Here is a 25240-nt window from a genome sequence, read left to right on the forward strand (position 1 = left end):
GTTTTAATTTACATTTCCCTAGTGACTAGGGATGCTGAACATCTTTTCATGTGCTTAGTTGTCATCTGTATATTCTTATTGAAATGTCTTTAGGCCATTTTCTAATTGTATTTCTTGAGGTTGCTTGTTTTTACTGTTGAATATTGAGAGTTCTTTGTATATTCTAAATACTAGTCTTTTGTGGACATGTGGTTTGAAAATATATTTTTCCAGTCTCTAGCTTGTCTTTTCATCCTTTTCATGGAGTCTTTTGCAGAGCAAACAATTTTAATTTTGATGTGGTAAAGTTTATCAGTTTTTCCTTGTTATAGATTTTTTTTTCGTATCAAGTCTAAGGCTCACTCTGGTGGTTCAGACAGTAAAAAAATCCAGTCTGTAATGCAGGAGGCCTGGGTTTGATCCCTGGGTCAGGAAGATCTCCTGGAGAAGGAAATGGCAACCCACTCCAGTATTCTTGCCAGGAAATCCCATGGACAGAGGAACCTGGCAGGCTACAGTCCATGGGGCTACACAGAGTCAGACATGACTGAGCAACTTAACATTTTCACTTTCTAACTCTCAGATATCAAAGATTTTTCTATTTTTAAAATAAAAGTTTAATAGTTTTACATTTAAGTCAATCATCATTGTGAGACAACTTTCATTCAAGGTCTGACACTTAGATTGAGATTCTTTTTGTTTCCTCTAAGCTTGTCAAATTGCCCCATGTCATTTATTGAAAAAGCTTTTCAAGGGTCCCTAAAAAGCCAAACCAACCTTGAAAAAGAAGACTGGAGGGAAAACAAAGTTGGAGGTTTCCCACTTTCCAAATTCAAAACTTACTACAAAACTACAATAATCAAAACAGTGTGGTACTGGAAAAAAGACCAATGGAACATAGACCAATGGAACAGAACTGAGAGTCCAGCAACATATATATATAAGGCCAATTGATTTTAATCAAGGAAACCAAGACTATTTAATGAAGAACAGTCTCTTAAACAAGTGGCACTTGGGACAATTGGATTTTCACATACAAAAGAATGAATTTGGACCCCTATCTAACTCCATACAAAAAATCAACTCAAAATTGATACATGACCTAGTTCAGTTCAGTCGCTCAGTCGTGTCCAACTCTTTGCGACCCCATGAACCGCAGCATGCCAGGCCTCCCTGTCTATCACCAACTCCCAGAGTTTACCCAAACTCATGTCAATTGAGTTGGTGATGCCATCTAACCATCTCATCCTCTGTCATCCCCTTCTCCTCCTGCCTTCAATCTTTCCCAACATCAGGGTCTTTTGAAATGAGTCAGCTCTTCACATCAGGTAGCCAAAGTATCGGAGTTTCAGCTTCAACATCAGTCTTTCCAATGAACACCCAGGACTGATCTCCTTTAGGATGGACTGGTTGGATCTCCTTGCAGTCCAAGGGACTCTCAAGAGTCTTCTCCAACACCACAGTTCAAAAGCATCAATTCTTCGGTGCTCAGCTTTCTTTATAGTCCAACTCTCACATCCATACATGACCACAGGAAAAACCATAGCCTTGACTAGATGGACCTTTGTTGGCAAAATAATGTCTCTGCTTTTTAATATGCTGTCTAGGTTGGTCATAAATACAAGCTTAAACCATAAACTTTCAGAAGAAAACATAGGGGTAAAATTTCATGACCTTGGATTTAGAGATGTAGTCTTAGATATGATACCAAAAGCATGAGCAACAGAAGAAAAACAGAAAAGTTGGACTTTATAAAAATTTAAACCTTCCATGCATCAAAGAACATCAGGAAGTAAAAAGACAACCAGGAGAAGGTAATGGCAACCCACTCCAGTATTCTTGCTTGGAGAATCCCGTGGACAGAGGAGCCTGGTGGGCTGCTGTCCATGGGGATGGGGTCACACAAAGTCAGAGATGACTGAAGCGACTTAGCATTCATGCGTGCATTGGAGAAGGAAATGGCAACCCACTCCAGTATTCTTGCCTGGAGAATCCCAGGGATGGGAGAGCCTGGTGGGCTACCATCTATGGGGTTGCACAGAGTTGAAGTGAAGTTCAGTCGCACGACTGAAGCGACTTAGCAGCAGCATCAGAATGGGGAAAATATTTTTAAATCCTATATCTGATAAGGGGACAACATAAAAATATAAATAACCCTCACAACTCAAGATCAGAAAAAGAACTTGAATAGACATTTATCTAGAGAAGATACATAAATAGCCAAAAAGCACATGAAAAGATGCTCAACATTCTTAGCCATTAGGGAAATGCAAATCAAAATAAGATACGATTTTATGCCCACTAGCATGGCTCAAGGAGCTTGCAGGTTTGTATGTCAGAGTAATATTCAGCAACCTTCACACTTCACGAATGGGATGGGCAGTAAGGGCTACAGGAATTCAACAGATGTGCCTTTGCCCTAAGCAGTCAGGAAGGCCATGCTGAGGGCTCCTTAAGAACACAGCAGAATCTTTCTCATTTCAAAACCACAGGCCTGGCTCACAGTGCACACTAGGTAAAGGTTTTCTGAAGAGAGGATGATTGAAACACCCTTACTGTTCCACCTGAGAGCTGTGCAGCCTGAGACAAGGCACCTAACCACTCTACCTTGATTTCCTTTTCTACAAAGTGGGAACAATAACACAACCTGCTGTCCAGGGTTGCTCTGAGAATTAAATGAGTTCATATGTACAAAGCACTCATTTAGTAAGGACTAAGTGCTGTGTAAATATTTGCTCTTATTATTATTATTATAGCTATGCATAAATGAACAGACAGTCTCGAATAGGATCTTGGAGCAGACTTTAACAGATGGAGTATGGGGGGTGTGGGGTGGGGTGGACCTAGTACAAGCAAATGTGCAAAAATAGGAATAAAAATTATTGCTACTTATTGAATATCAACTGAACACTAGTGCTTAATTCCCTAACAACCCCTTGAATACAGTAATTATCCTTATTATACAGATGAGGAAACTGAGGCTCAGAAAGGTTAAGTGACTTACTGATAGTTACACAGTTCGTAAGGCATCTGGGATCTGCATTGTTTGACTGGAAAAGAAAGGTATTAAGGATAGCAAAAAAGACGGATGGCAACTGGACTGTGTCAGGGCAGTTTGGGCTTTATTCTGTTGAGGAGCTGCGGTGACAAGGTGAAAGCCAGGCTCTTGGAAAATGACCCCATTAGTGATGTGACAAGACAGACTGGACTTAATGTTGTATTTTCTCCAGCTAGAAGCTCACTTTTCAGTTCTGTCCTGTGCCTGCACTTCTTCTCCCCTGGAGCCCACCTCAGTAAGTATTCAGCCTTACCACACCACTGAAATGGCTCTTGTGAGGTCACCTCCATGCTGCTACATCCAGTGGTAAAATTATCAGTCCTTATCCTACTTGACTTATTCATTCAACAAATTGTTTGTTGAGCATGTTTTCTGTGCCAGGCCCTAGTTTAGGAGCTGGGCATCAAGCATAGAATAAGGTAGGAAGAGTCCCTGTGCTCATGAACTTGCAGTCCAGTGACCAGCAGAACTGGACACAGCTCATCACCTGCTTGCCTTAGCCATATTTCCTCCACTCCATTTTTAGGATGTCACTCACTGGGTTTCTCTGTCTCTCCCTGGCCATTCCTGCTTGATCTGCTATGCTTGTTTCTATTTGTGTCTCCTCCCTCTAAATGCTGAGGTGCTCTGGGTCCTATTCCTGGGATCTCTGCTCTTCAGTACCTTTACTCGCTGTGTTCAGGACCTCTTCCAGTTCATGGCTTTTATTACCCGTGCAAGCTGCCAACTCTGAAACTCCTATCTTTTTAGCCTGGAGACCATCCTCCTGAACTCCAGGCTCCTATATGGCCCACCCTGAGCTACTCCCCTTGAGTAGCTGAAAGTGAAAGTATTAGTTTCTCAGTCATGTCTGACTCTTTGTGACCCCATGGACTGTAGCCTACCAGATTCCTCTGTCCATGGAATTCTCCAGGCAAGAATACTGGAGTGAATAGCCGTTCCTTTCTCCAGGAGATTTTCCCAACCCAGGGATTGAACTTGGGTCTCTTGCATTGCAGGCGGATTCTTTACCATCTGAGCCACCAGGTGGGGCCTCTGAATAGCTGAAGGGCATCTCAAATTTAATGGGCTCAGTCTGATTCCTGACTTTTCTTTCTTCAAAGTTGAATTTTCTCCACTCAGTCTTCCTCAGATCTGAACATGGTAATCTTTCAGTTGTTCAGTCCAAAATGCTGAAGTCATCCACGGCTCTTCTCTTTCTGTTACATCCCAATTGAATCCATCAGCAAATCTTTTTTAAAATTAATCTTTATTGCAGTATCATTACTTTACAATGCTGTGTGAGTTTCTGTTGTGCAGCAAAGTGAATCAGCTATACATATACCTATGTCCACTCTTGTTTGGATTTCCTTCCCACTTAGGTCACTACAGAACTTTGAGTTCCCTGTGCTATACAATAGGTTCTCATTACTTACCTATTTCATACACAGTAGTGTATATATGTCAACCCCCATCTCCCAATTCATCCCACCTCTCTTCCCTGCTTGGTATTCATACACTTGTACTCTACAACTGTGTCTGTATTTCTGCTTTGCAAATAAATCCATCTATACCATTTTTCTAGATTCCACATATAAGTGACATTATACAATATTTGTTTTTCTCTTTCTGACTTACTTCACTCTGTATGTCGGTCCCTAGATCCAACCACACCTCTGCAAATTGCAGTTTTGTTCCTCTTTATGGCTGAGTAATATTCCTGTGTGTGTGTGTGTGTGTGTGTGTGTGTACCACATCTTCTTTATCCATTCCTCTGTTGAGGGACATTTAGGTTGCTTGCTTCCATGTCCTAATTATTGTATATAGTGCTGCAATAAACACTGGAGTGTGTGCATCTGTTTAAATTATGGTTTTTCCTTGAGTATATGCCAAGGAGTGGGATTTCTAGGTCATATGGTAATACTATTTTTAGTTTTTTAAGGAACCTCTATACTGTTCTCCATAGTGGCTGTATCAATTTATATTCTCATCAACAGTGCAAGAGGATTCCCTTTTCTTCACACCCTCTCCAGCGTTTATTGTTTGTAGATTTTTTATGATGGCCATTCTGACTGGTATGAGGTGATACCTCATTGTAGTTTTGATTTGCTTTTCTCTAATAATTAGTGATGTTGAGGATATTTTCAGGTACCTGTTAGCTATCTTTATGTCTTCTTCAGAGAAGTGTCTATATAGGTATTCCACCCATTTTTTTGTTTGGGTTATTTCGTTGTTTTTTTTTTTTTTTTAATTGATCTGTATTGAGCTGTTTGTACATTTTGGAGCATAATCCCTTGTCAGTTACTTTGTTAAGTATTTTCTCCCATTCTGAGGTTGTCTTTTTGTCTTATTTATAGTTTCCTTTGCTGTGCAGAAGCTTTTAAGTTTAATTAGGTCCCATTTGTTTATTTTTGTTTTTATAGATCAACAGAACAGGATAGAAAGCCCAGAGATAAATCCAGGCACCTATGGACACCTAATCTATGACAAAGGAGGCAAGAATATACAATGGAGAAAAGACAGTCTCTTCAATAAGTTCTACTGGAAAAACTGGACAGCTCATGTAGAAGAATGAAACTGGAACACTCCCTAACACCATACACAAAAATAATCTCAAAATAGGTCAAAGACCTAAATGTAAGCCTGGACACTATCAAACTCTTAGAGGAAAACATAGGAAGAACACTCTGACATAAACAGCAAATTTTTTCAGCTTGACTTTCTCAGCATATCACTGCCTTCACAGCCACCCAGCACTGTCGCAGGCCACCGCCAACTCTTAGCTACATCACGAGTGCTTGCTTCCCTTCCCCTCAACCTGACCCACCATAGACTATTCTCAAAACTGGAATCAGAGCTTCCTCTTAAATATCAGTTGGACCATGCCACTCTTTTTCTTGACCCCATCCCCTAAAGACCTCTCATTTCACTTTAAGGAAAACCCCAAGTCCTCATGAGAGCCTGTAAGACCCTACACGATCATCCCATCATCTCTCTGATGTGCGTCTCCCTTCCGTCCTCCTTGAACAAGGAGCAGCTGCAGCTGCACGGGCCTTGCGGAAGACTCCAGGCGCCCGCCTGCCTGAGGCTGCCTTCCAGACCCCAACAGGCTCCCCCCTCTCCCACAGGGCTCTGCTTCTTCACGAGGCCTTTCCTGACCAGCCTACGTAAAATTTCAACCCTTCACCACCCAAACATGCCCCATCCCTGTTCTCTGCTTTGTTTTTCTCCCATAGCACTTATCTTCCAACACACTATATATTTTGCTTTTAACTCTCTATCCCCACTGGAATGTGAGCTCCATGAGGGCTGGACATGTATCTCTTTAGTTTCTTAGTATATCCTCAATCCCTAGACCAGAGTGGCAATAGATCCATCAACATTTGTTGAGTGGATGATTAAATACATATATAGGGATCCTGAGTGTCAGAGAGGGGAGGGTCTATGACCAGTCATCAGGTTTTTCCCAGCCCTAAGTCAACAGAGAAGGTATGTGGGGCTCGTAGGGTGACCCTGGAAAGGGGAGAGATTTCCCAGGCAGATTCCCAACAGCCTCAGCTCCTTCCCCAAGAAAGGCCCTCATCCTGTCCTCAGAGTTTCCTCTGCTTCCAAAGCAGACCCAGAGCTCCAAGTCAAGTCAGGGAGTTCCAAGTAGGGCCAAATCCCTGGAGGAGGAAGGGGCGAGCTCCCCTTCCTGGGGCCATCTGAGGAAGAAGCAGGGAGGGCAGAGAAGAGCAGTGGGCGGCACGGAGCCTGCATGGACCAGAGCCTCCAGCCCTAGCCTGTACTGCATTATCTCTGACCACCCGGGTTCAGAGGGTCCCACAAGCTTCCATCTACAACCTCATGTTCTCCTAGTCCAGGGATGAGCCTGGGGAAGAGTCAAAGGTGGCCACCCTACCCACAGTGATCTTTCCCACAGGCACATTCTCCACCCCCAACTTCTTTGCCCAGACTCTTGATGAGCCAGGAGAAAAAGAGTCAGAACTGACTTTTTAGATGGAGAAGGCAATGGCACCCCACTCCAGTACTCTCGCCTGGAAAATCCCACAGATGGAGGAACCTGGTAGGCTATAGTCCATGGGGTTGCAAAGAGTTGGACATGACTGAGCGACTTCACTTTTTCACTTTTTTTGACTTTTTAGAACAGGAAGAAAGAATCTGCACTGGTTCTGATTAACATTAAAAGGCAGGCCCCATTCACATCCACCACAGGTATGTTAAACAAACACGAAAGTGACAACAGGCACAGTGCCATGACAGAGGAACCTGCGGTTATCACAGTGACGGGGTGCGCCCAGCCCACGTGCCATTCATTAAGGCTTCTCCCTCTGCTGGTGCATGAAATTGTCCGCCCGGACGGAGCTGCACCTACATTTGTGCCAACTAGCAACATGGCATCCTCTCATTATCCCCTTGGTCACAGATCCACCTGGAGGGGTGTGATTAATGACAGTCTCATAAAGCCTGGGGGAAGGGGCCATCCCCGGTGCCCTGTAAGAGTGAAATTGCCACTCACAGTCACATAAATCACCACGTGTCAATCCCAGCTTCCTGGCTGTCACACCCTAGTGAGCCACCCCACAGCCTCAAAGATGTGACAGGTTTTCTAGGACAGCAGAATCTGCTGCTCTCAGGGACACCTTGTACCCAACTCCAAAGCAAGGTCAGAGTTTAGCTCTAATTATCCCAGCCCACTCCTGGCTCTGAGACCTCCTAACAGGGTGAAGAAAGAAGCAAGGTGTTTATATCAGGGGAAATACTAAATGTGGAGCGATGGCCTGATTCATTTCACAGCTGTAGTCTTTTTTTGTTGTTCATAATTTTCTACACTACTGCTTCCAATTTGATACTGTCTGGGCCTAGGATGACAATAAGAATGAGGTAACAGATGATGAGCTCAAAACACTGAACACAGTCAGAGTCACCCTGCATGTATGTACAATCAATATGTCACTTGGAAGAAGAAGCCATTGGCCACTGGGCAGAGTAGGGAATGTGAAATGTCACAGAATTCAAGATGCATTTCTAGGTACTTAGAAACTGTCACCATAGCTGCCTCATTGCCCAGGAAAGGAAACGGGCTTAATGTTTCATTATCAGTTGCCTTAGACAAATGAATTCAAAGTCCAAAAGAAATATGGAAAGATTTCCAAGTGACTCCTTTTGCTTTGGTTGGCAGGGGTGCTGGGTACTGTTGTGCTGGTTATCTACTGCACAACTCCAGGGTGCGCATGGGGGTCACAACTTCCGTAGACTACATTGTGAAACAGCACCTCCTAAAGTCAGTAAGTCATTTCTGTACAACCATATGTAGCAGCCCTATGGGTGATTGAGCAACCTGGAGTTAACGCTCATCACGAGGACCCAGCTTCAGAGTGCCCATGATAATAGCCTGAAAAATCCATGTACAGACCCACAGATAACTAGTACAGTGAACATTCTGTTATCAGGCTCAGTCGGGCAAGGGTCTATTCCATTTATTCTAGATACTCTGGTTAATAAAGCTGTCCTGTATATACATGTATTGTTAATGATTCATTTTTAATTATTTGAATATTATCAAAACTCTCTAAATTTGATAATGCCTTTAAACATGACCTATCTTTGTTGAGAGGCACTTCAACAAGATTTTATGAAGACAATGTCACGATACATTTCAAATTCTAAGATTTTAAATATCCTGTGACCAGCACTTCTACTCTGAAGAGTTAATCCTACAAAAATAAGTTAAAGTATACAAATATATTTGCATGTTAGTATATACCTGTGGAAAATTCTTCAAGAGATGGGAATACCAGACCACCTGACCTGCCTCTTGAGAAATTTGTATGCAGGTCAGGAAGCAACAGTTAGAACTGGACATGGAACAACAGACTGGTTCCAAATAGGAAAAGGAGTACGTCAAGGCTGTATATTGTCACCCTGTTTATTTAACTTATATGCAGAGTACATCATGAGAAATGCTGGACTGGAAGAAACACAAGCTGGAATCAAGATTTCCAGGAGAAATATCAATAACCTCAGATATGCAGATGACACCATCCTTATGGCAGAAAGTGAAGAGGAACTCAAAAGCCTCTTGATGAAAGTGAAAGTGGAGAGTGAAAAAGTTGGCTTAAAGCTCAACATTCAGAAAACGAAGATCATGGCATCTGGTCCTACCACTTCATGGGAAATAGATGGGGAAACAGTGGAAACAGTGTCAGACTTTATTTTTCTGGGCTCCAAAATCACTGCAGATGGTGATTGCAGCCATGAAATTAAAAGACGCTTACTCCTTGGAAGGAAAGTTATGACCAACCTAGATAGCATATTCAAAAGCAGAGACATTACTTTGCCAACAAAGGGTCGTCTAGTCAAGGCTATGGTTTTTCCTGTGGTCATGTATGAATGTGAGAGTTGGACTGTGAAGAAGGCTGAGCGCTGAAGAATTGATGCTTTTGAACTGTGGTGTTGGAGAAGACTCTTGAGAGTCCCTTGGACTGCAAGGAGATCCAACCAGTCCATTCTGAAGGAGATCAGCCCTGGGATTTCTTTGGAAGGAATGATGCTAAAGCTGAAACTCCAGTACTTTGGCCACCTCATGCGAAGAGTTGACTCATTGGAAAAGACTCTGATGCTGGGAGGGATTGGGGGCAGGAGAAGGGGACGACAGAGGATGAGATGGCTGGATGGCATCACTGACTCGATGGATGCGAGTCTGAGTGAACTCCGGGAGTTGGTGATGGACAGGGAGACCTGGCGTGCTGTGATTCATGGGGTCGCAAAGAGTCAGACACGACTGAGCGACTGATCTGATCTGATCTGATCTGATCTACCTATGTGTATACACACACATATGCAAATATGATTTTTAACAGCAAAAACAAAGGAAATCATTTGAATATATACTAGTAAAGTATTTGCTAGATGCATTATATGCATAAAGTGCAATATTACACAGACTTTAAAATAATCTACTATAGCTATTGGTTGGGCTTCCCTGGTGGCCCAGACAGTAAAGAATCTTCCTGCAATGCAGGAGACCCAGGTTCAATTCCTAGGTAGGGAAGATCTCCTGGAAAAGGAAATGGCAACCCACTCCAGTATTCTTGTCTGGGAAATCCCATGGACAGAAGAGTCTAGTGGACTACAATCCAATGAGGTTGCAAAGAGTCAGACACGACTGAGTGAATAACATAGCTATTTGTACTTGTACAGTTCTTATCCTTCTTCTCTCCTTCTTCCTCTTTTCTGTAGTCCCAGCAAATTTGAACATTCTTTTCATGTTTGGGGAATCAGCTATCTTATAACATTGGGTTGGCCAAAAAGTTCATTTGGGTCTTTCCGTTAAGATCAGAAAACCCAGAATTAACTCTTTGGCCGAGCCAATACCTTTTCCCCATGGCAGAAGCCAGAAATCCCACTTCCCAGAGTGCTCTGCAGCTAGGACACAGGGTTGCAGTCTGGTTCCACCAGAGGGACACACCATACAGGTCTACGCAAGGAAAATGAGGAGACCGGCTCAGAGAGGGCTAATGTTTTGCTGGTGAGGAGATTGCCTGAGATGGCTTGCTTTAGGACTTGCAAGAATCTGACACAGAGCCCTGTCAGCGCTAGTGGCAAGGGTACTTTCAGCACTAATTCCCAGTGAGTTCCTAGCTATGTGCTGTGAGTTCCTAGTGCAGCATTTGTAGCCCTGAGGGTTTCCTGGTAACATTTTCTTATCAGAGCAGCTCTGTATCATGACCTTGGCCATTGCTCCGCAAAGCAGAGTTCTGGACCTAGTGCTCTGGCCCCCAACAGCTTTCTGAGCAGCCCATCTTTTTCAGTAAGTTTGTGTTCTTCCTACAGAGCTAGGTCAGCTTCCACTGCCTGCAAAGATATTCACAATACAGGTATCCTTGACTTCATAATTTCAACTTTGGAATCACCCACACTTATGTACAACACATGTGGAGACTCTCTAAGCCACTACTCACGTACCAGCTTCAGACCTTCAGAACTCACCAGAAGGATGCATATTTGAGATCTGCAGGGTGGCGCTGTCTGCCAGCCCCCAATCCAGGTTAAGGAGCATGGCCAGGCAGGTTTGTACAATTATCCTTAAATATTTTTATTGCATCATGCCCTCTTGTTTCATTAAAATGAATAATAAGAAGAGAAATTAAAATGTTGATATTAACAACAAGAAGACAAGGTCTCATATGCCTAATAAAATTGAAACAAAGAAATTACTGGGGCACTGCAAGGAGAAAGTCTTCAGTCTTGATTTGCTGCTCATGGACTTAAGCTTGTGGACTTTGTGTTCAACTGCAAAGTATAAGAACAAATTCGAAGAATGAGATGCCAGAATAATTTATATTTCTGAGATTGCAATTACCTTAGAAAATGTATGTCGATTATTTACTTTTGCAAATTTAGCTTCTGAACATCTTTTCAGAAATGCATTATGTGTGGAAAGTAGGACTGCCCATACCTTCTGAAGTATCAATAAAATAGGATAAAGCAAGCAAAGGTTTGACCCCAGCTTTAAAACAATGATATGAATATTAAAAAATCTGGAACTATACCCTGCAAGCTCTCAAAACTTGTTAATTCTGTAGGCTGAATTAACAGGCTACAGAAAGGTAGGAAATTTCACTGGCTTTTGGAAGATCACACAGCCTTGAAATGTTTGAAATGATGCTATGAGCAAGTTTTACTTACTAGTAGAATCTATGGGGTTGCACAGAGTTGGACACGACTGAAGTGACTTAGCAGCAGCAGCAGAATCATCAAAACCCCAAAAGGAATTTCCATTGTGAAAAAACAATATGATGGCTTAACAGAGCTTCCTAAGACCTGGGGCTCTTATGAACAGATGAGTCCCAGACCCTGGGCTTTGGGAGACTTCTGTCCTCTCCCGGGCCCTTCTGCAGCCTGATGTGTGGCTCATTTCTATCATGCCACCTCCTCTGGGCCTTACATCTTGATTCCTAAAATTAGAGGGTAGGCACACACTCCCATGGTGGCCCTCTGGAGTTTTTCACAATGAACAGAGGGTTTACCACCACTGAGGGCAAAGCAGGTCCCCCACCAGACAGGTAACCCTCCCATACAACTGTCAATAGACACAAGAACTAAGCCTTTTCTTAAGAGAAACTGCCCAACAATGTTGTTCAGGGTGAATACAGCTAATTGATTGTTCTGTTTAATAAAGTGAGATCCTGCCCCCAAGGCAGCATGGGCCAATAGAGCTCACAAGGATCAGAGAGAAAACAGTGAAGCCGGCATCCCCCTGCTTACAAGGAGGGGAAGGAGAGCCTGGCAGCAGCTCAGAAAGAGATACAACAGCAATGCAGAGAAGACCCAAGGACAGAGCGGAGCTATTCTTGTCTGACTGCTTCCCAGGAAGGCAGCTTATCCTTCTACCATTTCTAATACTTCCATTATTCTTTCAGTAAATAATATGGGGGAAAAAAGACCTAAATTCAAGCAGCTATCAAAATAAAACGGTGAGAAAAAGGTAAAGGTGTTGGGCTTGGTAAATGTGTCCTTCCCAGGGCCACAGGAGTGTGCTTTGCTAGGGAAAGAGAGGATTCGCTCAGGTTGGATGTCCAGGTGTCCAGCAGAGATGTGGAATCTGCCGTCAGCTGGACCAGCCCTTCTGGTCACTGGAGTTCAACTTGTAGCTGTGCTGAGAAAGACCAGTCCAGTTCTCATACTTTCCTTGGCTCCAGCCTGCAAGTCAGAGGTTAAAGTTCCCTTTTTTTTTTTTCTAGGCCTGTGGCAGGACAGGGCAGGGACTGATCTGTGAACCCCATGGGAGAATTAAAGATTCTGCTAAGATCCTCTCCCTGCCTGCTCTCAAGTCTTGCTGGGCTTCAGCCCCTGCTCTCCACAAGCATCTTCACCCTCCAGTTGTTTGGTTGCTCAGTGTCTGACTCTTTGTGACCCCACTGACTGCAGCACACCAGGCTTCCCTGTCCTTCACCATCTCCTGGAGTGTGCTCAAACTCACGTCCCTTGAGTCACTGATGCCATCTAACCATCTCGTCCTTTGTCATCCCCATCTCCTCCTGCCTTCAATCTTCCCCAGCATCAGAGTCTTTTCTAATGAGTCAGCTCTTCACATCAGGTGGCCAAATATTGGTGCTTCAGCTTCACCATCAGTCGTTCCAGTGAATATTCAGCTTGATTTCCTTTAGGACAGACTATTTTAATCTCCTTGCAGTCCAAGGGACTCTCAAGAGTCTTCTCCAGCATCACGGTGAAAAAGCATCAATTCTTTGGCACTCAACTTTCTTTATGGTCCAAGTCTCACATCTCTACTTGACTACTGGAAAAATCATAGCCTTGACTAGATGGACCTTTGTTGGCAAAGTAATGTCTCTGCTTTTTAATACACGGTCTGGGTCTGTCATAACCTTTCTTCCAAGGAGCAAGTGTCTTTTAATTTCATGGCTGCACTCACCATCTGCAGTGATTTTGGAGCCCAAGAAAATAAAGTCTGTCAATGTTGCCATTGTTTCCCCATCTATTTGCCATGACGTGATGTGACTGGATGCCATGATCTTAGTGTTTTGAATGTTGAATTTTAACACCCTCCAGAGCCTTTGGCAAAAGCGGTTCTGTGGCTGGGCTCTTCCTGTCCCAGCCTTCAGGGGGACAACAGTGTCACAAGTGTTGGAACAACTGAGGTAGTCTCCCTGCTTCCGTGGAGCGTAGAGATAGCAGGGAGGATGGCGGGGGATCGAGGGAAGTTTCTTACTTGTTGTTCCCTTATTTAGACCAAGAGACCACTTCCTTCTGCCTCCTGCCTCTCTGACCCTTCAAATGAAGTCATTGCTTGCAATCTTCCCTGCTGGTCATTTTCCCTTTGCGTCTCCTCCAGACCTACGCCCTATCTTCTTCCTTGCTCTGTACCCCAAGGGATGACCACTATGGACTATGGGCAGCACCTAGAAGTCCCCTTTCCTCTGGTTCCTATTCAGTTCTGCCCATTGAGAACACCAGCAGTCAGAAAATGGAGAGAGACATGTTGTATATTTCTCTCCCTGCTCCCTCCTTATGACTATAGCTCCTGCCAGGAAGCTCCATAGCTTAGCTCTCATAGGACTCTGTTGGCATTATTTCCCCGCTCCCCCATCCCTTTGGTCCTCAGGGTGGTAAGACCTTGCCCTGAGGACCTCATTATCCTTTGTTTGTTTCTTTTCCCATTCCCACACTAATTTAAGTAGTCTTCTCATTAAACCTCTTCAATTGACCTATCTGGGTAGATACTGTTTCAAGATCTTAAACAATACATATGCCATCCTTTTGTCCTTGAGAGTCTGCTTTTTCATCCCTCCTGGGTGATGTAGATGGTTCCTGAACAAAAGGAAGCCCTGAGAGATAGCCATGGTGGATGATGGTACAGGTACCTACCTCAGGTACAGGTAAGCGCTAATGCGGCCAGCCCAGCAGTCACTTGGAAAAGATACCTGAAGGTAAACATTTCTAATCAAGGGTGAGGGTCAGTGAGACAAGCTGGCTAGTTTTTCTGATCACAGCATCTCTTGTTGTTATGATTCATTCATCCACTCAACACATGTTTTTGAGTACCTACTGGCTACCAGGAACTTCGTTAGGTATAGTGGGCTGACGAGTGGCCCCTGAAATATGTCCATGTCCTGATCCCCAGGACCCATGGATATGACCTTATATGGGAAAAGTTGTGACCAAGGATTTTGAGAGGAGTTTATCCTGAATGATCTGGTTGGGCCCTAAATCCAATGATAACTGCCCTTACAAGAGTGAAGGACAAGGAAATGTGACAGAAGAGGAGGAGGCAGAGTGACCATGGAGGAAGAGACTGAAGCAATGCAGCCACAAGCCAAGGGGCATCAGAAACCACCAGAAACTTGGAGAGCCAGAGGAGCACCCTCTACTAGAGGCTTTGGAGGGAGCGCAGCCCTGCCAGCATCTTGATTTGCGACTTCTGATCTCTAGAACTCTGAGAATAAATTTCTCTTGTTTTAAGCCACCCAGTTTGTGATACTTTATAACTGCAACCCCAGGAAACTAATACACTAGTTTCTGAGAATAGAATACTGATCAAAACATACACGGTCCCTACCCTCTTAGAATATACAGTCTAGGGGAGCAAACAGACAATGAATGAGTGATCAAAGGTAAGTGATTACCGACTATGACGAAACAACAATATACTTGGATAGAGAAGAGTGCAGAGGAGTGCTTTATTTATTGGATTTATTGGAGTTTAGGGTCAGCATCTTTGAGGAGGTGATCTTTGAGCTAAGTTTTGAAAGGTGAGAAAGAACCAGCCATAGGAAGCTCTCAGGAAAGAGCTCTCCAGGCAGAGGAGACAACAAGCGGAAGACTTTGTGATTGGAAACAGATTCTAGAAACATGAAGTAGTCCAGTATAGGTAGAATGATGTCAGAGAGGTGGGGAGGGCTAGGACACACAAGGCTCATGGGCCATGATAAGCTCTTGGTATTTCATTGGTATAAAGTCATCTGATGGTTGAGCGCTGGATACCGTGGGCTACTTCTAGGTTTTATGTCAATTCCTCTGGTTATTGTGGGAAATAGCTTTGGACGGGGGATCAGGGAGAGCATGGAGACCAGTTAGTAGACTCTTAAAGTCTTCTATTTGAGCTCTGAAGATGGACTATGTGATCCCTTAGAGATGGAGAAGAGGAGGTGAATTGAAGACATATTTTGGAGCTAGAACTGTCGAGAATTGATGGATACTGGGAAGGCAAGAAAGACATGAGTTAAGGGTGAAAACAAGATTTTAGCTTTGAGCAACTGGGTATATTTTGGTGCCATTTATTCAGATGAGACAATGAGGAGCACAGTGGGAAAGGAATGAAACCAGGAAATATGCTCCGACTCCCATCACAGTGTCAATAAAGTCTTCTGAGATAAAGAAAGTTAGCCCAGTTTCTGTTGTTTTAGGGACCCAGCGAAAAGTGTCCTGGCTCCTGCAAAAGGGGCACTATGACCATTGGCCACCTAGATCTAAGCCCCTAATACCATTCACCACAACACAGAGAGAAAACCAGGAGTAGGGTCTTCCAGAGAGATACCTGTCCTGTCTCCCATGCGGCATCCACAGTCTGCTCTAATTAAGGGTTCCAATGATCAGGATCTAATTTAATAAACCCTCGCCCCATCCAATTGACTCTACTAATCATTCACCATGTTTCTGACCCTGTTGGAGGCACCATGAGATGATCTGGGAGAAACAATGATTGAAAGATATCTCCTGAATACCTGAACACACCACTACTTACCAAACACTCCACTAAAACATTTTATGTTCTAGGTCAATGTCACCTCAGTTTCTTGAATTCTAAAAATTGACTACCCTTCCCCAATCTTCCCTACAAACATATATTATAAGAAATTTACTCTATAAAAAGATAACATGTCCACATGGTCTAAACCTGCCTTCAAGGCAACAGAGACAAGGACTATGATGATGATGGAGCCTGCTCAGGGTCTGCCGGACAGCTGAAATCTTGTGTTAAAATACTAGATGATGCTCTTTCTGGAGAAGGTGTCTGAAGAATCACCTCCCAAATCCATTATGTGGGTCATTTTTCTTCATTCCTCTCTAACATACACCATACTTCTCAGATCCAGGAAGAAGGCAAAATTACACATATGGCCTCATGCCATTTGCCAAAAGTTTATGCATATTTCTTATCAGAAATCCATTCACTCTAGCTTCACTCTGCCCTCCTTAGCATTTATTTAATCTCTTATTTTAAGGCCATGTCTGATACTAACATTCTTGATCATTTGATTTCCCACTCACAAGAAACTAAAAACAGTAACTATGACTGGCTAGCTAAAAGCTTGAGAAGAAAGGAGGAGACAGACATTAAAAAGCAGAAATAAGAATAGGAAAAGTTTGGGGCCAGATAGTACCAGGGCAAACAATCCCACTCAATTCAGTAACCCTAGGGGGCAGCACTGCATGGTTTAATCCCTGGTAGTTCAGTTGGTAAAGAATCTGCCTGCAATTCAGGAGACCCCAGTTCAATTCCTGGGTCTGGAAGATTCCCCTGAAGAAGGGATAGACTACCCATTCCAGTATTCTTGGGCTTCCCTGGTGGCTCAGACAATAAAGAATCTGCCCGCAATATAGGAGACCTGGGTTCGATCCCTGGGTTGGGAAGATCCCTGAAGAAGGGAACAGCTACCTACTCCAGTATTCTGGCCTGGAGAATTCCATGGATAAAGAAGCCTGGCAGTCTAAGGGGTTGCAAAGAGTCAAACACAACTGAGCGACTTTCACTTACTAATTAGTGGTGCCAGGACAGCTACTGGGCAAAGACGAGTCTCCTCTGACTAAGGTTGTCAGGACCAATCTTTTCCAAGATGAACTCTCTAGGCTGACCCCCAGAAAGAGCAGTCAATATCAACTCAATGCGGTAGGCATGTGTCATGTACCTATAGCATACTCAGCACAGTTCCAAGCCTGGAAGCAGCCAATCACAGCTGCATGCTGAGTCATGGGGCATTCCTCAGCCTCAGTTCTCCTGGCCTCAAGGCGTCTGCTGGGCACTGATGCTACACGCATAGAAAGGAACTCAGCGCTGACATTTTAAAATTAAAAACAAAGATCTGTACTTACTTTGATGAACATTGATATCCAGACAATATTCCAATATCTGTATTAAGTAAACATAAATGTGAGAATGGCTAGTTAGGAGAAGCATCCATGGTCATTGTGGTGCCAGTGGGCACCTTGCTCACATCCCATCAATTAGATGTTTCACTTTGATTATAAAATGATCCACTGTGCCAGGAGTGAGTTCATATACCCACAAATTACCACGTACATAATGCTCATTCCCTGTGAGTGTTGTGTAATGCTGCTTTAGGCCTCAGACAAAACAAGTCATATATCACTCACACATGTTCATAGCCCAGAACACACGTGTGCTGAGTCGAGATGTAAGTTGTTCGTGCAAGAAGGGCCTTTAGGGATGAAATGGCTCAGTCTCTTCCTTCTGTGAGTGGGAAACTCAGGGAGAGAAGGAGGAATCCTAAAATCCCCTCCAGGCCAAACACCATCAACTCAACTCACAGGCCTTTGTGGTTCACACAGCATTTTGTCCCTGAGGCCCTGAATCCTCAGCAGACAAACATACTGATGTAAAGCGCACCCCACTAGGCACCCACGTCGAGTAGCTGGAGGCCTCTACAGAACCCCAAACTCTTTGAGTCACAAGGAGGCAGCCTGGAAATCTCTTCCTCAGGAGAGTATCCCCTCCCTGCTCCATCACAAGCTCCTGTCTAGAATCTTCTCTCCTGCTGAGGATTAACTATGCTGCATCTTGGGCAGGAAGTGAGTTCTTTGCTGTTTATTGTGGTCAAATCCTAAAATGAAGTCAATCTAGCAGTGAAGGCTGGATAAACTGATGTCTCTTTATTAATTCATGAGGCACTTTGCAGTCCACCACTTTCCATGCTGAGATTGATGGAAACCGAAAAAGAAGTGCACGTGAAATTACGTCTTTGATAACTTCTGCTTAACTGGCCTGTCAGAGGCCGAGAAGATTAAACATCTGTGATTTATTCCTGTGTTAACACACACATGCACGCATGCTCACACCACACACATACACAGGTCAGCTAATTAGACATCGTACCAGACTGCATCTCAAATGAGACTCCAGCGATTCGCAGTATGAAATCAGAGAAAGGTCAGCGCTGAAAGGCCGTAACAGAAGGCTCATTATTCCTTTATTTATTCCTTTATCCCTCCATTCTTTCATTTATTTGTTCATTCAACCTTTCCTCATCCGCTCTGGACTTTCTAAAAAGGTCTTGCAGTAAGCAGGAAGAAGATTCCCGGGGGGCTAAATTTTCCTTATTTCTAGGCAAACAGTTTGGATATAATTAATCTGAGTGTGTATTTGTAGCAAGTTCTAACATTTCCAGCTCTGCCTCTCACAGGTCAAGTGGCCTCATGTAAACCTGTTCTCTTTCTCTAGCCTGGTGTGCTTGGAATCATAGCAACCCCCATGTACTAAGACTTGCTATGTACCAGGTACTTAGACTGGGTCCATTGCATGAATTCCCTGGTTTAGTCCTCACCACAACCCTCTGAAGTGAATACAATTCATGTGCCCTTTCATGTAGTAGAAGTCTGAGACTCAGAGAAGTTACAGAACCTGCCCAAGCTGCAAAATAGGGATGCAGAGCCTGGACAGTCAGACTTCAGAGCCCGTGTTCGTCCTCACTCCCCAAACCCTGGGGACAGCCTTCACTTCACAGACTGCACTGGGTCACAGGTGGTCACTGCCTGCATTCCCCACCATTGGTTTGCTAGTGCCTCTGGGTAAAGTCTTCTTTTTGTCTTTCCTCCTGCTGATGGTACCCGTCATGTGGAAGGGATTTCTCTTAACCTGGACTCAGTCTTCCCAGGGCTGGGTGCAGAACCACAGATGCCAGGCAAGGGAGAGCAAGGAGGGGAAGAAAGGCCAACATCCTTGATGGAGAGCTGCTGGTACACATGCCAAAGGGATCCATAGTGAGGCAGGGGTCCAGGCCCTTCCCAGTGGGAAAACGATCCCCAGGGCTGCCCTGGCCCATCCAGATCTTCAGAGCCCTCTGGGACTGCTTGGGATTCTCTTTGGACAGCAGTTGGCGACCATATTCCCTTCTATAACTCCAACTTTCGCCAAGAAACAACAAAGCCACAAATTTTTGTCATCAAGCCTTACCTTGGTCTTCAATGCAGAACATTATATCTAACTGGGCACCACCAATTGTCCACACCAGGAGACCTCTATTTTTCAAACGCGACACAGTTCAAACTAGATTCATCATCTTTTACCCACGCCCATTTCCTCCTGTTTCTTTTCTCTCTTTCACTCTCTATAGTCAGTCTAGAACCAGGCTCCAGGCCTCAGACTCTGCCTTCTGCCCTCCCTCACCTGCCAGGCCCTCCTCTTCTTCCCCACAATTGCTCCTGTATCCAGGATCTCATCTCCTCACCTCACATCTGCCTTAGGCTAAGCCAGAGCCTCTCACAGGACCCCCATCTCCAGCCTGGAGCTACCATGGTCCATCCTCATCTACTGCCAGAGTGAGCTTCTGGAAGCTCACCACTGAATCAGGTTTCTCCCCTGCTTCAAACCCAGCAAGGCCCTCTCCCTCCCCCAACACACACAGCGCTTCCAGTGGCAGTTGTCAAACTGTGCTATCTTGTTGTCCAGTGGGAGGTACACAGCGGGGAAACTTTTCAAGGGCTTTACAACATAAGTGTTGACTAAGAGTCATTTACTAAAACAAATGTGCCTGTGAGCCAGGTCACATGCCAGGAGCTTGGTGTGCAGTGGGGAGCTACACAGTGGGTCCTTGTGCTCAGGGACCAAGGATCCTACTAAGGGAGACAGAAAGCAAGAATGAGCAAACAGGATGGACTCTAATATCAGACAGTGATATGTTGCCATGGGGACTAAATGCATTAATAAATATGGTGCACTTGGAACACAGCCTGGTGTGTAGTAAGCATTCAATAAATGTTACCTTGTGATCCCTGAATACCTCAGTGAAAATCGCTCTTGGCCTCATTACTGTTTTTGCTCCTCATCTTACAGATGAGAAAATTAAGCACAAGAGCCCAAGTCCACAAACTGAGCAGTGGGGCCAGGCTTCCCCCCAGCAACCTGACCTCAGAATCCACTCTCCTAACCACTGTGCTCCGCCACTTCTCCAGAGGGTGGTACTTCAGTTGAAATGGTTGGGATCAGCAGTCTCTTATTCTGAATTCTTTCAGGAGCAGAACTGAGACAAAGATTCACAGGATTGCAGTTATTTAAGAGGTGACCCAAGGAAGCCCTGGTAGAGGAAAAGTAAAAGAGAGAATGGGCAGCAGCTTCTAAAGGTTATGTCATCAAGACAGTTACCAATGTGGGCAGATGGAGCCTAGTCCTACAGGAGGAACTCTGGGATCCCGTGTAAAGCCCATGCCTCTCAATCTCCTTCCCACCCAAGGGCTGTGGGAGCTGGGGTATTGATCCACTAATTCCCATCTCATAGGTAGAGTGCTGCTTTCAGGGGCAAGACTTCTCTAGCCCTTCTGACTGGCCATTTGCAGAGGCAGAGAGGGTTCTCACCAGAGAGAGTACCCAGAAGAGGAGGAGCAGCTGCTTGCAGGTAGAATTCTAGCTGTGTGCACAGAGATGTGGGGGCCCAAAAGGATATAGCGTTCCATACTCCATGGAATAGTCATGGAGTATGAAAGAGTCATTTGTTGAGATGGAGATGTTAGGGGGAGACACCAATTCAGAGCAGTGGATGGGGAAATCCTGAAGTGTTTTGGACATTTAATCAGTTTGAAATGTCTGTTATCAGACTGTTGAATACATGAGGCTGGAGCTTGAGGAAGAATTTGATTAAATTTGCTCTGCTATGCTGTGACCATACCCACCTCCCCTTGCCTCTCCATTGCTCTAAACTTTCTGGAGAGCCCTCCAGAGGCAGTACCTAGCCTGGGGTGCAGAGTGCTCACACAGCTTGGAAGAGGGACGGTGGACTCAGAAACACAGTGGAGAGCTGGAATGCAGCAAGACTGGTAGCTCTGAGCCTGAGAAAGCCAGGAGAAAAGTTAGCCCCAGGAGACAGTGGGGCTTATCCAAGCTACCTCATTACTCAAGATAGGTGAGAGCTTTTCAGCTGAGTGGCTCATGTTGCTCAGTTCAATGCAAAGCCTTCCCTGGTTCACACAGGGTTTGTCTCTGGCTTTGTATTTTATTATTTCCCCTAATCCTCTGTTTGCTTATCTCTTCTCCCCTGCCCATAGGTACTCTCTCTAACATATTTGTCAATGCCACTACATATCTAGGTATTCATGAAAAACATGTATTGTTTTATATATGTTTGATTTTACAACTCAAAAATTATAAATTTCATTATTTTTAATAAATCCTATATTAATATCTATTTGCATTACTATATGTAAACCTAGTTTATTTTGATCAGTTACTGTGTCGTGGTTTTGGAGGGTTTTGTTTTCTTAGAAAACAGATGTATAGGCTACATTTTCTTATCCATTCTCTTAAAGGAGGGCACTTGGTCTTCCTCAAACTCCTCCTTTATAAATGATACTATAAGAAAGCACATTTTAAAAAATAAACTTTTTTGCCAATCATGTATCTGTGAAAGGACTTGTATCCAGAATACCTAAACAGTTCTTACAACTAATAAAAAGGTAACCAATGGAAAAAAATAAAAAAATAAAAATAAAAAATAAACTTTTAGTAGATAAACTTTGTTAAAATTGGAAATTTTTCTTTTATTCTGGTTTTCTCAGATTATTTTTTTAATGATGAATATATGATCACCTTTATTGACTGCTTCATTTGCATATACCAAAACAATCATGGGGGCTTCCCTTGTACCTCAAATGGTAAAGACTCTGCCTGCAATGCAAGAGACCTGGGTTCCATCCCTGGGTTTGGAAGATCCCCTGGAGAAGGGAATGGCAACTCACTCCAATATTCTTGCCTGCAGAAAAGCCTGACAGGCTACAGTCCATGGGGTTGCAAAGAGTCAGACACGACTGAGTGACTAACACACAAAAGCAATCATGAGATTTTCCCCCTTTATTCTATTAATATATTGAATCACAATGATAGACGTTTTTAAGTGTTTAAACTTTCTTCAATTCCTTGGATAAATTCAATTTGATTGCATGTATTTTGAAAAAAACCATTAGATTTGATAAACTAATATCATATTTAGGATTTTCACATCTATGTTCATAGAGAAATTGGGCTCTAATTTTTTTTCCTGACTTGTTTTCATCTAGTTTTGGAATCAAGCTTATACTAACCTGATTAAAAAAAATGTGAACAATTTTCTCTCTATTTCTATTTTTCTATAACAACTTTACAAGGTTGGAATTATCTCTTCCTTGAAAGTATTATAGAACACAGCTATAAAACTCTCTGGACCTGAGGCTTTTTTTGAAAGGGTGATGATGATTCCATTTCAGTTTCTTTAAGGGTTATAGTTTTACAATCTTGTAAAAATGTAGCATTTTTACTTTTTTTTTCAGAACTTTACCTAGTTTATCTAAATATCCAGTTTATTAGTATATAGTTACATTACCTCACTCATATTTTTATTTACATTTCCTCCCTCCTTTCCCTCTCCAATGATTCTTGTGAGAGGCTCATGTATTTTGTTAGTCTTTCTAAAGACCATTATCAGTTTTGTTAATTTTCTCTTTGATTTTGTTACCTACATTCATTAATTTCTGCCCATATTCTTATTTATGTCCTTCCTTCTTTTTTATTTGGGTTTACTCTATTTGTCTCTTTCAAACTTTATAAGTGGAAAGCTTAACTCTCTTGTTTGCATTCTTCTTAATTTCTCCTATATTTAAAGCTGTAAGTTTACCTCTGAGTACTGCTTTGAATGTGATCCACAAATTTTGACCTGTACTTTGATTGCCATTCACCTGGAAGTATTTAATAATTTATCTTTGATTTCTTTTATAGCCAAATGATACATGGTAGTATTTTTTAAATTTCTAGACATAAGATTTTAAATTTAGTTCAACTGCATCATAGACAGTAACATTGTGCTGTATGCTGCTGCTGCTGCTAAGTCGCTTCAGTCGTGTCCGACTCTTAGCGACCCCATGGACTGCAGCCCACCAGGCTCCTCCGTCCATATATGATGCTTAAATTTACTCAAGTTTCTTCTGTGGCCTAGCACATTTTTTGTGTATACAAAAAGAAAATATTCGGTTTTTGGTGAAATATAGGGACTGTTATATCAGTATCGTTTTTTATATCTTTGCTTATTTTTATATGCTCCAACTACTAGTTTTTAAGAGGGTATCTTAAAGTCAACCATGATTTTTGATTTATTATTTCTATCCTAGATCTATCAGATGTTGCTTTATGTATTTTGACATCATATTGTCAGCTGCATACATGTTAATGATTATTATATTTCTTGATGCTTTGTTTTACTAATATATGATATCTTTGTTTTCCTCTTTTAATATTTTATGCCTTAAATTAGGGGAACAAGATAGCAGAGGAGTAGGACATGGAGTACATCTCTCTCCACAGATACATCAGGAATAAACCTTCAGACACAGAAGTGCATGCAGAACAGCAGCTCAGAGTGGACAGGAGTACCTGACCAGCAGAAAAGAATACATAGAACCACACAAAACTTGGTAGGATGAAGGAACTAGGGGAAAAACCTGAGTGTTAGCAGGACTGGACCTGCCCTCGGTGGGTGGGGGAACTGAAGCAGGGGTCCCATCTCCACATCAGGGCAACTGTCTGAGTCAGAGGAGAAACATTTAAGAGAGTGAAACAGCTGATTTGTGGCAGCCTAAATGGAATGAGAATCAGACAGTCCTTGCTGCAGCCATACAAACCCTGGACAGGAATGCTGGTCCCCTGGAAGGTGCAGTGGTGGGGAGCTGGAGTTTAGGGATTGTGGGGCAATCCCAGGGCGAGGGCTGCTGTTGACTGTGGAGAGATGGATCAGGGGATGTGAGGGAGGAGACTGTGGTGGGAAATGCTGGTGGAGGAAAGCCAGGCAGCCATGGAAGCAAGGCGATACTGCTGAGTCACGCTTAGAGGGTGGAGCCATCACCATAGCCTCTCTTTCCCCACACACCAGCATCAGCAGCTGAACAATAGAGAGGATGGCCCATCAAACACCTGACCTACTGAACTACAGAGTAGAACCCCACCTACGGTGCCCCTTTAAGTGCCTGATGCACTGATCTACAGAGTAGGACCCCAGCCAGGGGGCCCCACTATGTGCCTGACGCGCTGAACAACAGGCAAGGGAGCCCTCTAAGTGCCTGAATGGGTGGAGTTATGGAGAAAGACTGGCCAAAGAGGCCTTCTGATCACCAGCTAAAAGAGACTTGAAAAAGGACTGATGAGGCCATGACTCCTGTAGTGGAAGCAGTCCCTGTCCGTGCACACTAGGCGCTGCCAGGGTCCCCAGAAGCCAAGCAGGCGTGCCACCTTCACGCTCAACTCTCACTGGAGCAGAGCTGCCACAGGCAAAAAAAAGTCTTGCATCTATGCATGCAGGGTCGCTTTGGTCTTGCAACCCTGTACACTGTGGCCTGCCAGGCTTCTCTGTCAGGGAGGGGGATGGGGGTCTCCTGGCAAGAATACTGGAGGCTTTTGGCCAATACTGGTTATCGTACCCTTCTAGAGCATATTGCCTGCTGCCCTAGCCA

The 25240-nt window shown here is 43.7% G+C and overlaps 1 protein-coding gene across 2 annotated transcripts in view; it reads right to left on the bottom strand.

Annotated features, from left to right (window-relative positions):
* The window catches only part of FSTL4 (follistatin like 4), a 537703-nt gene that overhangs the window by 436956 nt on the left and 75507 nt on the right, over positions 1–25240 (bottom strand). For both annotated transcript variants that reach the window (XR_008704427.1, XR_008704423.1), the window contains one exon: positions 11099–11311. The gene's annotated coding sequence lies outside the window, so the exon portion shown is untranslated. Of the gene's footprint in view, positions 11312–25240 lie in introns of those variants that run through there.

This window comes from Bubalus kerabau, chromosome 1, assembly GCF_029407905.1.
Source record: "Bubalus kerabau isolate K-KA32 ecotype Philippines breed swamp buffalo chromosome 1, PCC_UOA_SB_1v2, whole genome shotgun sequence".
Classification (NCBI taxonomy): domain Eukaryota; kingdom Metazoa; phylum Chordata; class Mammalia; order Artiodactyla; family Bovidae; genus Bubalus; species Bubalus kerabau.